The sequence below is a fragment of the Capsicum annuum genome, chromosome 5 (genome assembly GCF_002878395.1).
Source record: "Capsicum annuum cultivar UCD-10X-F1 chromosome 5, UCD10Xv1.1, whole genome shotgun sequence".
Lineage (NCBI taxonomy): Eukaryota > Viridiplantae > Streptophyta > Magnoliopsida > Solanales > Solanaceae > Capsicum > Capsicum annuum.
In genome coordinates, this window is record NC_061115.1 from 181,149,515 (window position 1) to 181,169,041 (window position 19,527).

Here is a 19,527-nt window from a genome sequence, read left to right on the forward strand (position 1 = left end):
AGACCAAAGAAATATTGGAGGGAGGTGATTAGACATAACATGGAGCAACTCCAACTTACCCAGGACATGACCTTGGCTAGGAAGTTGTGGAGGAGGCGAAGTAGGGTAGAAGGTTAGTATGAGTGTAAGATGTTGAATCTTCTGTTGTATTACTTTATTTATCTTATTTTTGGTATTATTGGATATGTTGATTTATATTGTATCCTATTCTTTTACTATTTCTTGTCTAGAGTATTTTATTTTGAGCCAAGGGTCTATCGAAAACAACCTCTCTATCTCACATCTGAGGTAGTGGTATGGACTGCATATACTTATTCTCTCCAGGCCCTACTTGGTGGGAATATAGTGATACATTGTTGTTGTTGTATCGCAACTGAGTAGGGAATCTATTTCAAGTCCCATAGCCTAATATTTGTATCCGATGTTGCTACCCAAGCAATGCCCTTAGCACATAATTTCCCACCCATGAAAATATTTTACCAAATAAAAGATCTGTTGGATGGATGAGAGGAGTTACAAGAATTATGGTTGTATTTTTAATAATAGTACTAGACAATAAGAAGTTAGGATTGCAAAATAATCTCCAATCTATGATAGTAATAGAAACTAGGTTTTTGAGCTTAGCCTGAAGAACTCTCAACCCTTCTTAATGCTTTAGTCGAGTAACAATATCCCACCTCAAGAGGTATAATTTTTTTGGTACAAGTAGTCCCTCATAAGATATTATGCTGAATTTTATCAATATTTTGGAGAACTTTTGAGAGGATGAGAAAGTATTGCATCGTATAAATTGAAATTGTATTAAGGGTCGATTTGATGAGCATTACCCTACCAGTTGTACTTAGGAAGTTTGTTTTACAGTTCGAAAGCTTGGACCTCATGTTGTTCAAGATGAATTGGAAGTCAATGGAGTAGGACTTGTAGTTAAGGATCAGAATCCTAAATATTTTCCAAAGTCGTTCGATCTTTTAATGTGGAAGAGGTTAAAGACTCGATCTTAAATTCTGTAGGGCATTTCTTAGAGTAAATTGCCTTAGATTTTAAGGAGTTGATCCTTTGTCTCGAGAGTTTGGAGAAAATAGACATACAATTAAAGATTATGTTAATGGATTTCGTATTTGCATTAGCCATAAGAATGAGATCATTTGTGAAGAACAAATATGATAATTGGGGACCCCTGGGGTTTAGGTCTTTAGGATAATAATATCCTATTTGAGTAGATCGACTTGATGGTTTATATAATTAGATAGCATGTCCATACAAAGAATAAATATGTATAGGGACATAGGATCGCCTTTGGAATTCCCCTAGAGAGAGAAATAATCCATTTTGGAACCATTAACAAGGATAAAAATGTTGCTCATACAGTTCATTATTAGAGAGGTTATTTTAGGGGGGGGGGGGGGGGGGAAGTATGTTAGCATACGGTAGATGTAAGACCATTCTAGTCGATGAATCGTCTTTTCAATATTGAGGTTTAAAATAAATTTCTCCTTGCTACTATTGGAGTTGTCAATATTATTAAGAATTTCTTAAACTAGGATTGCATTATTCGACGCTCTACGACACTTAAGGAAGCTAGCTTGTATAGGGCTAATAAATTTATTAATGAAAACTTTGATGCGATTAGAAATTACCTTATTAATTTTTGTAAATGGTGTTACAAATTCCTATGGGCCTGAAGTTTATTAGGTTGTTAGCATTAGGAAATTTAGGAACAAGACATAAATAGGTTTTATTGATAGGCCAAGACATAAATAGGTATTATTGATAGGCAATTTAATTTATTTGTGGAAAAATCTTCCTGGCAGTAACTAAAACAGAATGCTAGACCAAGTGCTAATATTTTTGGTGGAAGAAGTGGTGAATACCATTAGGACCTAGGGATTTACAAGGTTTAGAGGAGAACAAAGATTGATAGACTTCTTGTTCTTGTAAGGATTATACATAGAAGATACATTTATTTTTTGAAAGCTAGTATAAGAATTTATAACATCCCTCCAATTAGTATTCTCATAATCAGTTGCGAACATTCGATTAAAATAGATGAAAGTATGCTGGGTAATTCTTTCATTATCAGTCAGCCAGGCTCTTTGATCATCCTTAAAGAAAGATATGCTATTCTTTCTTTTCCTATTAAGAATGGATAAATGAAAGAATCTAGTGTTCGCATCACCTTTATTTTACCAGTTTATACAGGAACATAATTTCCATTAAACCTCTTTCATTCTAAGGATATTGTTGTACTCCCTAGAGTGGTTTAATTCTAGAGATTTAAGGAAAGAGATATATGGGTATGAAATAGAAGATTGAATACCATTTTATCTAGCTAGTAGGCGCTTCTTTTTTCTAAGAGTGTGCCCCAAATCATTATTAGTCCAATTGATTTCAACTAGGGTTCAAAAATCAAGATGCTTACGCCAAAGAAATTCAAGTCTAAAAGGTTTTGAAGGACTCTCCTAGTAGGGTTGGAAGTATTAATTAGTAGGCGGATGTGGTCGGATCGGGTTTTTGGGAGATGCACTATGGAAGTGTTGGGGTGGTATTCTAGCCAACTATTATTAACAAAGTAGCGATCTAGATGTTCTAATATTAAACCCATGCTTTTTCATCTATGGTTAGACCTCGTATAGCAACATCCTTTAAAACCTAAATCAATCAATTTGCAATAGTCAATGCAACTCTAGAGCCTAGTAGATCAATTTCTATTTAAGGCCCTACCAGCCCACTTCTCATCTTCATTTAGGATGTCGTTAAAATCTCCAGCCACATGTTATCCTTAATATCGTCATCCATATGTTTCTAACTATTCCAAAGTACCCTACAACAAGTCAATTTAGTACTAACATAGTTAATGCTACAAAACCAAGGCTTGTTATTAGGATTTACCTGAATATTATAAAATTCCCGACCGGACTGCCTAATCCTAGTAACTACCACCATTCTTAAATGCCAAAGTAAAATGATTCCGCCATCCCTACCCCTAGCAGGAACCTCAAACATATCATTAAAAAACCATGCAAGGATTATGTTGGTTGATGAGATCCTTAAAGTTTCATTTGAAAGCCTAGTTATTCGCCCTACAAATGTTCTAGACAACAAAACTAGTTGGCACAGGCATCATAAGATTAGAAATGAGAGTGTGAGAGGACTGGTTGCTCTCTTGAGAATTGAAGGGGTCCTTTTTTATGAAAGGAATCATCTCCACTGCATACTAAGCCAGTGCTGTGTTGATCATAGGTCAGAGGTCGAATAATCAAGTCTTCAGAGTGGTCGAGCAGTTCATGATGTTCTTTATGTCCTCTAACTCATGAAATAACATAAGGGCTGATTTCAGAGACATGATGTTTCTGTAAATGAGCCTATTGGGAGAGGTGACTTATTCTGAATTTCCCCCAGGGCTACTTATTTTCCTTTTTGTGGAGGATCATGAATAAGGTACGGAAAAGGGCTTATCTATGGTGGGTTCAGTTGACGTTTATTTAGAATAAGGTGTATCGATGGGATCCCAGGGATAAAACAGTGGGCTTGCATTGATAATCTCTTATGGGTGAAAGAACGATGGGTGATTTGGAATATTGAAGCCCTGATTGAAATGCATGGGCAAATTCCACAACATTTGAAGATTTTGGAATAGAGTAGGGAGATGTGCATATGCCTGGGGTCCAAAACATTATTCAGTCAGAGATTGTTTTTGTAGTTGTCCACAACTATTTGCATGCCTTCGGTGATTATGGGATAAGAAATTTAGGTTTTGGATTATTATCACCGTCTCCATCTTATTTATTTCCATGGTGAAGAGTACTTCTCATCCATGCAGAGCTTGTTCCACTCAGGATTTAGTCTGGAGCAGGGGATGGAGGGAATGTATTGCAAACACCATCGAGTGTTAAGAAAGATATTGTGGAAGTAGGGGAAGATTGTACATTAGATTTGGACGGAGAACTCAAGAAAGGGGTTACAAATGATTTTTCTTGTTCAGTGGGTTGAGAGATCTTGCCATGATAATTGGAGAGAGCAAGCGTTATATTAGAGGGTAAGATAAGAGTGTGAGACTTGAAGTAATGATTGAGGATCTATATATTGTGATTCACATTGCATGTTATTGGTCTCTTGGTAAGAAAGATAGGTGACAGAGAGATTTTCCATATCTACTAGAGCATCCACTCGGCTAAAGGTTGTTGCCAAGTGTAATTCATGCGTGGAGGCAGTTTGAGGGAGAGTACTAATGTTTATACTGTATTTTGGATAGGAGAGTATATTGCTAACGTAATCCTTGGAGTCATGATATTTTGATTATCATGTACTTGGTGGGTCTCATTCTTGCCAATTGTACCATTGACATTGACTTAAGTAGTTAAAAGAAAATTAGGTGTTGTTTCGTTATTCTCCAACACGTTAGCGTACTCATCTATGGTGTCATCCTGAAGAAGGTTCGAGAATTCATTGAAAATGGGAATAGATGTGTGTGAATGCTTGAGAGAAGTATTATCGTTAAAGGATTTTGGTGTGATGTTCATTAATGAGGAATTTTTGTGCCAGTTCAGTAATTTATTATCTGTAACTTCCTCTAAGTTAATAGATTGAGGGTTATTTAATAATTACGTGGGATTAGCAGAAAGGCTATTGATTACTCCACTTTCTTTTATATTTAGATTTAGTTGTTGGTTACACCTTTATATCTGGTTTGGTCTCACATCATTTGTCACTTTATGTAAACCACCTCTATAGCCCGTAGCAATGTTTCTCCTTTTTTGTCGATGCGAGAAACGGAATGTGGACCATTCCCCTTCTTGCTTTTGTACCAAGGGTGTGGTTATTGAGGATATGCAGCCTTCGGAAAGATTTTGTGGGAATTTATGTTGTACATGCTCCAATCGACCACAACGTAAACAGATAACCTTGTCCTTTGTAGATTTATCTTTTATTGATGGCAGCAAAATTATATTTGTGTGACAACAAGAATATCCAATGGGACCTAGATGCAGAACCTCACATATCTACCCCTAAGTGTGGAGCTTGTACATGCGTCAACCTTGAGTAACTTACTAATGGAGTTACAGATTTTCCTAAGGATTGCTTCATCGTAAAATTCTGTTGGCACCTATGGGAGACAAATCCAGATAGGCATTTGAGTGTGGAGTGCATTGGCAGCTACAAAAATAGGCATCCATCTTTATATCTATCGATAACCTCCGCTCACAAACCATGGTCCATGGCTCAGTACTTTATTCACATTCTCCTCTTTAGTGAATTTAATGATGTTATAATCTCACCCAAGGTCAATCAAAGGAAAAATTTTGGTTGTTTTTCACATCTCTTGTACTTGAACTTCAAGTATTGATGTTGAATTCTTTTCCCTAGAAGCTTGATGATGAGCGAATATTTCCAAGGTATCTGAATACATTCTCATTCTTCCTCGGAAAGGAGGATGACTTTAATCTCATTGGGTGCCCTACCAATATCACTTTCTAACATGGTTACTGTCATGCCCATTTTTACCGAGGTTAAATAACGCACTACTTATGAACTCTAAAGAATTGATTTTGTACTGAGTCGCCATTTAATTTTTAAGAAAAATAAGAAAATTTATTTAATTATTAATATGTATAACTTTTCGTTTAATCTGAAAAAATCAATTTAGATTTTAAGTAGGGATTTAAATTATTTTGAAGAGAAGGAATTAAGTATCATTCAGAATCCACAAATATGATACCTACCTAAATTAAATTTATTAAAGAGGAAAGAGGTAAAAATATTTTTTTAAAAAAATATGAGTGCGTAAAATATGTACTAAAATAGTGTGTGTATGTGTGTGTGTGTATATATATATATATATATATATATATATATATATATATATATATATTACTTTCTAATTAAAGGGAATGGGCAGGAGAAGTAGGCAGTTCTTCATCAACATGCCTGCTTCATCAGCTTCTTCTTCCGTTATTTTAATTATGTGATCTCTAATTAATTATTATAAGTTATTTATATATTAAACATTAATAATATTTAATAAAAAAAGTGAAATAGATATTTATGTTTCTGTCTACTTCATAAGCTGCTTCCTTCGTGATTTTATTATATCATCTCTAATTAATTATTATAAGTTATTTATGTATTATAAAATTAATAATATTTAATTAAAAAGTAAAATAGATATTTATGACATGTCTACTTCAGTTGCTTCACGCAAATAATTTTTGTATAGTAATTTTATTGTATCACTTCTAATTAGACATGTCTGCTTCGCTGTTTCAATCATGATTTCACTATGTCACTCCTAATTAACTATTATGACCATTTAAATTTTTTCACAAATATTTTTTATATTAATTTTGTTATATCACTTCTAATTAGTTGTTGTGAGTCATTAAGACATGTTTGTTTCGTTGTTTCACTGTTGCACTCGTAACTTTACTATATCACCCATAATTAATTATTATGGTCATCTAAGTATTTGAAAACTACATAAAAAATATTATAAATTACAATATTTAACAAATTAAAATATCTAAAAAATAATATCTTATATATTTTTTTAAAAAATACTATAAATTACAGTAATACTATAAATTTTAAAGTCTATTGTTACAAAATATGTATAAAAATATGTATAAAAGAAAAAGTGTTGTTTGATTAAGGAGTACTTTTATAATGTATGAAAAGCAAGCATTTTTGTATTATATAAAGAAAAATATTCTCCGGTCGTATTTTTAGTTTACAAAATCAATGCAAGAATGAATTGTAAATACTAAATAAAAATAAAGATGATATAAAATCAAAGTAAAATATAACTCAAGTATATAGAAACATGGGAGAGTTTTGATATATTAATCTTTTTACACCTATTATTTTTCTACATAATAACATGGCTTTTATAGCCAATATATGGATAAGTTCTATTACAAGAGGTGGGGCCTTAGTTGGCATAAGCCAAACTAAGGAGATGTCATATGGCCTCCACAATGGACACATGGATGTCCATAATATTCCATAACACTCCCCCTTGTATGTTCATGTAAATAAATATTTACTAAATACGCATTTGAGTGCTGCCTTATTAAAAATCTTACCAGAAAAAATTCAGTGAGATTAAAACCTTGATTAAGAAAAAAAGAGTACAACGTGTATTCTTACTCCCCGTGATGAAGAACCCGATTCAACTGGTTCAGTCTTCGCATTCCAATCCTGTATACCATCCTCTAAAGGGTTGAAGTTGGAAAAGACTTGGTGAACAAATCTGTCGGATTGTCACTTGAACGGATTTGTTGTACATCAATATCACCATTCTTCTGGGTATCATATGTGAAGAAGAACTTTGGCGAGATGTGCTTCATTCTATCTCCCTGTATAAAGCCTTCTTTTAATTGAGCTATGCATGCTACATTGTCTTTAAATATGATTGTGGGTATCTCTATATCGAGCTTCAGGCCACATCTCTCTTTGATGGAATGTGTTACTAATCTCAGTCATATGCATTCTCTACTTACCTCATGAATGGCTATTATCTCAGCATAATTTGAAGAAGTAGCAACGATAGACTACTTTGCAGATCGCCATTACATAGAAGTATCTCCGTATGTAAACACATAGCTTGTTTGAGATCGTGTTTTATTTGGGTCACATAAATAACCTGCATCTGCATAACCAACAAGATCTGGACTAGCTTTGTTAGTATAAAACAGACCCATATCAATAGGCTCCTTTAGATATCTCAATATATGTTTACCTTTGTTTCAATGTCTATATGAAAAAAAATTGTACCTGGCTAGCAAATTAACAGAATGGGCTATATGAAGCCTTGCACTATTAGCAAAATACATAAGTGTACCAATAGCATTGAGATATAGTACTTCAGGAACAAAAAATCTCTTCACCCTCTTCTGGAGGTCGGAATGAATCTTTACTCACTTTAAGTGCTTGAACAATCATTAGATTATTTAATAAATGTGCTTTGTCCGAGTAAAATTATTTCAAGACATTCTCGGTATAGGCAGATTGGTGGACGAAAATCCCGTCTGCTAAATGTTCAATCTGCAGACCAAGATAAAATTTTGTCTTTCCAAGATCATTCATTTCAAATTCTTTCTTTAGATATTCAATTGCCTTTTGGACCTCTTCTGGAGTTCCAATGAAATTTATGGCATCCACATAAACAACGAGTATAATAAACTGTAATGCTATTTTCTTAATGAAAATATAAGGACAAATGACATCATTTATGTAACCTTCGTTTATAAAGTACTCACTAAGGCTTATACCGCATACGCCTGATTGTTTTAAATCGTATAACGATCTTTATAATTTGATTAAATATAATTTTTGAGACTTTGAAATATATGCTTCAGGCATCTTTAATCCTTCTGGGATTCTCATTTAAATTTTATTATCAAGTGAACCATTCAATATTAAATATATGACATCTTCTAATGTCAGGACTGCAGGATAAATAAACCTTATGCTTACCAAGAAGCATATTTCACTTGATAATTATTTCTACGTCAGTATGCTTAAATAAACGTAAAATTCAAATCCTCATAATATTATACAATATTGCGCGCTATTGTACTAAAGATATCGTCGACGAGATATCATTTTTATCGGTTCACATTACGATATAACTTATTGAGATCTCATCACATTATTATTTTCAGGTACTTGAACCTCTTCTGGAGGTTTCACAAAGGGTTATGTCATCGCTCTTCAAGAGCATATTGCCTTTTTATTATGATCATTTGCTCCATTTTCTTTTTAAGTATTATTTTATTTGGAATCGATTGATCTACCATGCTTCATGCATGCTATAGACTCTGTCCTTTAGGAACACATAGTATGAGCATCTGCAGCTAAATATAAAATCAATTTTGGATCAGCAAATGCTTCTGGCATTTGAATTGAATTATCTTTTCAATGAGGATCGTACTAACGATAATTTACAACATATTTCTTAGCTGATTATTATCTTCCCGTTATGTTAGGAAAACTAACATATACTCCAATGGACTTTGGAGAATCCATCTTTGTGAATTATGGTATATCTGTTAATTATATACCGCATATCAAAAAGCTATTAGATGAAAAATACATGGTTCTTGATCCTAAATCAATTGAGAGGGAAGAGTTGATCATAATTTATTGATCTAATGCACACAAGTGCTATAGTATGTAATATATATTTCAGACCAATACTTTTTATCTTTGTTCTCATAAGCAATGGTTTAACTATTTATTCACCAAATTGAATATAACTCGTATTATCAAGATCAATTGTCTTGACTACATTAGCTGAAAATTATGCTCTTGGCTCAATTTAATTGAGAATCCAACTTTATGAATATCAAACTGCAGGTTGACAATAAACGTACATGTAACATTTATTAAAAAATCTCATTCCTTGAGAATGAAAGATAATTAACAATTTATCAATAGTTTTCATTCTATGAGAATGAAATGTAACGTTCCTTAAGCATATCAAACTATGATTCCTTAAAACTTATGTCAATATCTTGCTACTTCAGGAGCAAATCGAGGTATACATATAGCTGTAGAGAATTTTCTCTAGCATATCTTTAATTTTAGATTTACTAGCACATAACGTATTACACAAACTTTATTTTACTAGATTAGTGAAATACTATTAATAGAAATGTAAACTAATACAACTTAATAGGAAAGTAAAACGATCATGCTATCTCATATTCATCATCTACAGGATGATTAACATATCCTTTGGGGATTGTAAAGAAATTTGAGGCATCTAAATTTATGGGCTTAACATTATCTTCAAAGATAAAGTTTGCCTCAACGTCATTATCTATTTTCTTAAGGGATGCAAGATAGAGCTTCACCAGATGCTTTGGCGTACGACAGATATGCGATCAGTGTCCCTTTGCTCCACATTGATAATATTTATTTTCAGTGTTCGTCCTTGGCGCTGCTTCAGGAGCTTCACCTTTTTTTTGCTCTGCTGGTGCTGAGGATCATTGTTTATTGCAAGTCAATCACCCTAATTAAAATATCTACCTCTTCCATGATCATGACAATGACCATGACCACAACCACGACTGGGGTCAGGGCTTCTTTCATGTCTGATTTGATGAAAATATGCAACATTCACTTCAGGTTCAGGGAATGGAGCAGTACCAAAAGGTCGACTTTTATGATTTCTCATTAAAAGCTCATTATGTTGTTCAGCAACAAGAAGATAAGCAATCAATTCAGAATACTTTTTAAATCCCATTTCTTAATAATGCTACTGTAGGAGCATACTCGAGGTGAAAAAAATAGAGAATGTTTTCTCTAACATGTCGTGATCAGTTATATTTTCTCAGCATAAATTCAACTGCGATTTAATTTTAAACATCGCAGAATTATAATCTGTTATATTTTTAAAGTCCTGACACCTCAAATGAGTCCACTCATAATGTGCCTGTAGAAAGACGCCCATCTTCAGGTGGTCGTATCTTTCTTTTAAATTATTCCACAATATAAGTGAATTCTTAATTATGAGGTATTCCATTTTCAAACCATTGTCAAGATGATGACGAGAAAATATCATGTCCTTAGCTCGGTCCTGATTTGATGCCTGATTTTTATTTTTGATAGTGTCTGTCAAACCCATTGCATCTAAATATATTTCGGTATCTAGTGCCCAAGATATGTAAGTTTTGCCCGATATATCTAAGGCAATAAATTCGTGTTTGGATATATTTGACATTATTTAAGAAAAATAAATACTTACCTTTATTACCTGTATTTGCTCAGAATGGTAGAGACTCGTGCTGATAACGTGATATAAAATTAAATTAAAATATAACTCAAAGTATATAGAAACAGGGGAGCGTTTTGATATATGAATCTTTTTAAACCTAGCATTTTTCTACATAATAACATGACCTTTATAGCCAATATATGTATAAGTCCTATTACAAGAGGTGGAACCTTAGTTGGCATAAGCCAAACTAAGGAGATGACATATGGCCTCCACAATTGACACATGGATGTCCACAATATTCCATAACAAAATATTTATTTTAAAGGAAGAGACCACACCATTTTTCTAACAGAAGATGTGAATTAAATAATTAAATACTTGAATCAATTTTGTCTTTTTATGTTAGTGCTTACAGGCTCATTTTTTGCCTAAGCGAGTGATGATGATTACGTAAGTAAAGAACATTCTCACCAACGTCACAAAAGTAAAGTTTTCACTATACTTTATTTTGTGTACAGTTATAACAGTAGAATATAAATATGGAGTTCGAACTCTTTTAAATGCTATTTTTGGGAGATGTCTCCGAGTACCTGTATAAATACTTAGTAGAAATGCTAGTGTTGAACAATAATTATTCGAATAAAAACATGTGTGCATATATGTATATAAATCTATGTATAATAAAATAGTATTTTATTATATTGTAGGCTCGGATGAAGTTTCAGATACGTCATGACAGAAAAGTGATTTCTCGATTTGACCGTCCTTAATCACGTTGCCAAGGTACGAATCGTAAAACTCTTATGTTGTCTTGATAATATAAGGATTTTTTCATCACCCAACTTTATTTATTATTATTGCGTATGTATACATAATATCCGTCTTTTATTTATGGAGGCCTAAAAAATTGACAATTATTTTTTCATTGGTCATGTATTGATATTCTCCTTATATATAATATAACAAGTTGTTGGACAAACACGGCTTAAAATATTTGTACAAAAAAGCAATATGTGCTGTATGAAAGCTTCTACCAAGGATCCTCTATTCTTTATTATTTTCAAAATACGTGTATTGTAATAGTGAAAACAAGTAAACTTTTCTCTGTGTAAACCATTACCAATTAATCTAAATGACCAAATCCCCTTATCTTATTCTCTACTCTGTGTTCTTAATAGCATACTATTATGATTTCTTCGAAAATTTTCAATTACTTCTTTGGGGGTATGGAAAGGAAAGAGGGATGCAACAACAATGGTGCGGTCCTGTTTTGGAGATTTTCCCTCTCTGCTAATTTCATGGGTGATATTTATGTTTGTAGCGTCACTGCTTAATTAATTCTACTCACGCATGCTCTGTTTTGAATTTTTATTGTCAAATTTCTTGGTTTCACTCGGATGACGTTTCTTGAGAGGTTTTGGAAATCCGACAAGATTGCAGTGTGTATTGTTCTAGGGGTTTTTTCACTCTTCCCTTTTCTCTTCCATCACTGCTGTTTTCACTTTTTTTTTTCACTGATTTTGTATATGCATGCACATTCACTATTTCATGTCAATTGCATAGTCGTTAGAGATTCCAATAAGAATAGTGACATGGCCTGTGAATAAAATTTTCAATAGCTAGTAATGTATTCATGTTGTGTCAATTATTTTGATTGCTTTTCAGCTTACTTATGACTGATGTTGGAGTTGACTAACTGAGTCTTACCCTTTTTGGAAATGCAATTTGTTCTAATATTTAAGGATTTTACTTTAAATAAAACAATAACAATTGAGTTTGTAGTAGGGGCAACAAGGTTGATGCAAATCGGGGTGAGCAAGATGAGCAGTACGCTACTCGACTACATCGATAAGTTCATCAAAATTCTACGTTTGCTTGGGAGAGAACATGCAATAGGTTTTTACTTACATAAGCTTCTTTTTTAGTGTTTTTATGGGTATTTCTGTAATGACCGTGTAAGCATGTGTGTGGAATTATAATTGAAAAAAATGTCTCTGTTACACCCAGAGGCGAACCCAGGATTTGAGCTTGACGGGTGCACCTTTATATTTAAACATAATAATTGATAATGCCAAAGTTCGACATGTAGTTCTTTGAAAACTTAATATTATTAAATATCATTAATTTGGTTTAATATGACAAGAGTATTATTCACCCTACTTGAATTCTATGCACTTTTATATTTTCAACAATAATAGAGAGTTTTTGAAAAATAGAAAATCTGAGAGATTTGTTTGCTAAATGGTTGCTACGAGAAAACGTAACACTTAAGCCTATTTCAAACTTTAAATTGCTAATTTTAAATAGAAAATAAGTCAATGATTAAAAAATAAAAGTAAAATAAACATTATATAGTATAAGATAGGGGGAATTTACCTTTTGAAATTGGAGGAGAGCTTGTATTTTTGGAATAAAATTAAAAATACATCAATAATGTGTGTGTCAATGTTGTCTGGGGGGAGAGAGAAGCAATAATGCTGCAACAAATTGTACTTGGAAAAAGGAGCAATAAAACAATTGTAGTTGGGTGAGTTTGAACCCAAGTCCTCCACCTAAAAAGAAATTTTATGCTACAAGTTCAACCACTGCACCAACACAATCAGTTGTCTTTGAGGGCGCACAACATATATTTAGTTAAATTCGCTGGTATATATAGAGATATACAAACTATATATACAGAATTTTTCTTGAGGCTAGCGGGTGTACGTACACCCCTACTCTATATGTAGGTCCGCCTCTGGTTACACCTAGAGTGTTTGATAGTATGCCTAACTCGACTTTCTTCCCTTCTTTAATTGTACATACATTGTTAGACTTTAATTAAATTCTTTTTACGATAGTGTCACAAAATTTCGAGCATTGAAATTTACATGTCTAAATTACCGTTAGCTAGAGCTCCCACAGACATTAGAGCTCATCGGTTGGCATAGATTTCTTCCTTCTCCTCTCTAGCATTAACATGCCTTGTTCCTTAATTTACTTGAAATGAAACTTACAAATACTATTTAGCGATGATTTGCCTTTTATCACTGTTATACTGGAAAATACTAAAGCAAAAAAATTTCATTGAAATGAAACTAGCAATTCAGAGAAAACATAATCGCATTCTTGAAATTTGGAAAGGAAATGCAGTTTCGAGGGTCTCATCGCTCTAGGAAACAACCTGAACCATTTCCATAATTCCATGTCTTTTTATGAGATGTCGATGACACGTTTCACCAACCATAATTCCAGCTTCATATGGACCATGAACCGAACCCTGATGATAATCACTGCTTACAGCTTCCCCTCCAAAGAATAGATTACTAATTGGTGCCCGAAGCCTATCATAAGCATCAGATGGTTTTTCAACCAAGTCGCAAGAATAACATTCAAGAGTGTCCGGATTCGTACCTCAGCGAGATACGCATCACAAACTTTTATACGTTTTACACATATCTACATCTGCTCACTTTATTAGTGGAATACATTTAACATGAAATCAAAACTTAAACTGATAAAGTTCATTACGCATTATCAAAATAGTACACTAGATAAAATCAAAGTACTCAAATCCCAAACTTGCTCATTGTCATCATTGATGGCAAAGAAACTGTTGAGGCTAATGCCATTCGGGATATTCCACATCATAGAACCGTAGTCCTTAGGTGGTAGAGCAGAAAAGTCTACGAATTCATTATCGAGCTCTTCGTCAACTCTATTCAGAAAATAGACATGCATTACAATATTTAAATCACTTGTGTCATCATAATCTTCAAATAATGATAATTGGGTATGTACCCTAAATTTAAACTCATGTAAATTCATCTTTAAGAAAACTAGTTTTGGATACAAGGATGAAAGAAGTATCTTTGTACATAACTCCACATAACTTAATTTTCTTGAAATGTGAAGAAAGCTTGCATCTTGTAACTGGAATGATGAACTTTTGAAAGAAGATCTATTCTTGATTTTTTTTTGAAGTTTTATTGAACTAGGAAGTTTTAACTCTTGGATTCTTGAAGAAATATTGAATTCAAAACTTAAATCCTTGTGTTCTTAAGAGAAAAGTTGAACTTTGTTCATGGTGGAAAGAGGGAGGGTTTCCATGAGGTTTTGATGATAAAAAGTGATCAAATAATGCCCTTTGGGTATTATAAATAGCCCCTTGGACGCTTAGGATTGATGGGAAAGGACCAAAGTGCCCCTTGATCCTTAAGGAGTTGAAAACGTAGGGGAATGGAATAGGCAGCGCCCACTTTAGCTCAAGGGAGTAGAGCCCATGACGCCACCTCTATTCCAGCATAATAACACAGGTGGAGTGGGCATATTACCTCCACTTACTACCTCTCTCGAAAATGGCCATAACTTTTCGCTTGGATATTGACTTTATGCAAAATTTGTATAATTAGAAATATGATTCAATTATCTATAATTTGTTGGGTCTTGGGCTGAGAAATTATACGTATATCAAAAGTTATCCATGTTTAAAGTTGACCCTTGTAGAATTGAATACCAATTTTTGGACGAATCAAAGGGTCTTATCAACTTTGTTCTAAGCGATTTTTATAAACATTTTTTACCTCAAAAACACATCAAATACTAGGATAAATATATGAAATTTATATTCACATAGGAATCATTTGGATTATAACTTATACACATAGGAACGATGGTTCAAAGAATAATCCAAAAATGCGGGATCTTACATTATCTCCCCCTTCGGAACATTAATCATCAAATGGGACTGGTTAGACTGAGAGTACTGTATAAAGGTAACTGAGATCTTATTCTAAAAATACATGACTTGGAGCATGATTGCATAATTGAGTTTAAAACATGATATATGAACGAAATTGATTTCATGAATATATGCAATGACATGAGAATGGTTATAAAGCTGAGATAGAAATGAGAGAGTCAACTTATGAGTAACCATTACTTCAAGCCAGATCTTGTTTCGTAAAGAAAAGGTAAAAGATTTAGTACATGAATACTCGGGATATTACATCTTACTCTTGGGATACTTCATCCCCCAACTGATACTGTCTTGGCTGAAATACTAAGGAAAGACTGAGATAATGCACTGGACACTTACAGACTGAATCATGATTGAATATCTGGAATCTGAAACTGATGCATATGCATAAACTGTGCTAAATTCAAAATTTACATGGATGTGACTCATGAATAGGAAATATGGAAAACAATAGAAACTTGTTTGTTTGATTGATACACTGGATTGTTGGCTATACTAACTGAATCATACAGAAAGCTTATACTCAACTAGAGTATTCATTCAACACTCTTCCTAAGAAGTTATACTAACATTAGGCAGCAAAGGATCATGGGCATGATCTAAGCAAGACATCTGACTAAGGAATCACAATATTGATAAAACTCTATAGCATGGAATATAAACATATAAATCATAAGCTAGGATAGGGTTATTAGGCCTTAGGCAATCCAACTTCTTACTTTCAAGCTTAGCAACACTTCTCAAATACTTCCTCAACTAGACTATTCCCCTTAAAGACCATAATCATTTGATTCAACTTAAAATTTTTATATGGGCATTGATAAATCCAACTACTAAAGTTTAAACTGAACTAAATTCTCTCACCATGATCAAGCCTAACTCGAAATCACAAGATACAACATGCTGCACCACAATAATAGTCTAACCCACATGATTCAATCTTCTATGTCTCTTTTAGAGCTCCTACCCTAAGCATAATATGCCTTACCACTTTGATGACTAACTCTGAACTCTTACTATGGATTTACTAGCGCATATTGCATTCCTCCACTTACATCTCTAAAGGACATTCAAGACTATCATTATAACCATTTATGAACTTCAAGGCAAAAAACCATAATGGCATACTTCTCATATTCTCTAACCTCTATCAACAACAACTTCTTTGCTCTATTCTTAAGATGACATACCAAGAATTCTCAACTAACTATGACATATACCAAAGATTTACCTTAGTATTCCTTCATCCTTTAGTATTAGATAGAAAAGCATAAATAATATTTCTTAATGAGGGTCATCAACTCCCTCTCATCTAAACCATTACTTATCCATTATTATCACCACTATCTTAACATAAGAAGAGGTCATTAAAGGGAAAACACATAAGGACCTAAAGAACAAAAAAATACTATATATAACTTTAACACTTAACTGAGGCCCAAGTAATAGAATATCAAAGGCATGGATTCATTAAAGATATCTAAACTGAGGACATACATGATATAATACAGATTTCATTGATATCATAAGTTTTAAGAACTGATCATACTCTGAAACACGAGTTCATACTTATTATAAGCTATTTAGCATAAGACTAGAGTTCATAGATTTATGAGGGATAACTTGAATCACAGAGTGAAGCTGTTACTTACTAGAAGCTGAGAATGGACTTGAACACACATGAAGTGTATAAGAATTGGTCTTTGGCATGGACCTATCACGCAAGACATAAATTTGGTATGACAATGGCTGAAATCCAAGGAACACTTTAGAGTAAGAAGGGATTACTATCTCATCACAACTCTTATTGACATGAATCACAATCTAATTCTCAAAACTTGATTTGGTTCCTTATTCTATCATCTCTCCCTTAGCTTTAAGCTATCATTCTAAGTCTATAGAACCCTTTACTAAACTCTAAACTGGAATACAATTACTGTACTTTAGATTCTGGGATATAACAATACACGAAAATAATAAACTTAACCCGAAAGACTATACCTGAAAGTCTAAACCCCACTGCTAATAGTTCCTTCTGAGATATAACTCTATTTTTCTACATCTCTAACAATCATCAGATAATGCTTGAACACTTACTAACTTAGAATCTTCATGAGTATCACCATACCCGGGGTACACACCATCTAGATCTTCAATATTTTTTTCTATTAAGTTTGTAACGCTCTAATTTTTTGAAACGGAATGCTACACGGTGTCCATGACCCCGAAGGACCACAAGCTAACCCATGACTGATATCTGTACCTGAGTACTAAATAACCATACTATAAAATATGCAGAAACATAATACTGTAAGGCCATAAGGTTCTAATCTGAATAAACATCTGATAAAATAATTTCTGAAAATAGTATAACAATACCAACATAAATCTGAAATAACTGTCTGACATGCTATAGTCTGAAAGCTTCTAACAGTACTGAATAAGGAGTTGAAGAAATATGTCTCCAACTAATTCCATCAATTGACAACTAAACTGAAATGATAAATAAAGTAATAATCATATCATCCTCAAATGAAGAGGACGCACTAATGACACTAACTGCTGAAATCTGCTATGCTAGTGCTGCTCTGAAATTAGTGCCTCTGAACTTATGGTGTAACATTAAAAAAAACACCATAGAGCAAATGCGTCAGTATGACTTAATGTACTGAGTATACGAGTGAGGTAGGATATATGCAAAGGGTTTATATGCATAAACAATACTGACTAATATGAACATGAGTGTAATACCCCAGAAAATTTTTTGTTGAAATTTTGTGCGTAAACGTGTTGGGTTCTATCTTCTTGAATGAACTATAAATTTTTCGTGTGGAATGTCTTATACTATGACCCACCATTGCGTAGAGTATTGAATAAGATTTCCAACGATATATGGATCATCCAAAATGGACACCCAAGCGACGAGTTATGAACATTTCGATCGAACCGTGAATAGTAGTGAACAGTAAAACGTGCAGGAAAAAGTACTGAGGCCTGACGTATTTTTGCTCCAACTTTAAACGATCATAACTCCATGTACATAATGATCTGGGTGATGTACTATATATCAACGGAAAGCTCTGTGAGTCCTCTTTCCGATTAAATTGGTTTCATCCAACTTGTCTATTGGAGAAAAAGGTTATGGTCGATCTACTTCAGCCTATCAAAAGTAAATTTTTGGTTCAATTTCAAACAATCATAACTCCTCATACATAATGATATGGGTGGGATACTATATATCAATGGAAAGATATGAAAGTCCTATTTCTAATGAAATTGGTTTCATCCAATTTGGATATTGGAGTAAAACGTTATGGTTGATCTACTTCAGACTATCTAAACAGTCCACCAAAGGACAGATTCGAGAATTATTTGATTTTTAGGAGCGTTTTGGTCATTCTCCCTCACCCAAAATCCATCCAAACCCTATATTAAAGCCTATTAGAAGCATTATATGTTATATTTCATTAAATTCTTTCAAAAAGAAAACCTTAAGCTCCTACATCCAACTTCATGAACCTCCAAAGTTCACCATTAATTCTGCAAATTTATTCAAGATTCCAAGTTTCTAGTTCAAGAACTCCAAAAACCATCATTCAAAGGAACGATTAATATCTCAAAAATGAGTATCGATCTAAAGTTCATCATTCAAGGTATGTGGGGTTTTTCAACCAGAACTCTCTTTCGTTCTTGTGCCCAAAAGTAATTTTCTTTACAAAGACATGATTTTTATTTGATTTTTATGAATTTGAAGCATAAATCCATATCTTATGAGGATTATTATGAAATCTTGATGTTTATGATTTTGAAAGATGAATTTACATGTGTGGTGATATAAAGCATGAATCTTGAACGATATTTATCATGATTTTGATATTTGGGTCGTGAATCCCCATTGGAAATTGTGTTTTTTGAGAAAGTGTGTGTTATAAGCACATTCATATTGAATATTTGAGATATTTTGAATGATTTGACCTTTTGGTCTTAATGAAGTTATTTTGAACTCGAGTGTGAAAGAAATCCACAACGTGGTTGATTTTGATAGATGGGAAGCATGATGGCTCCCGAA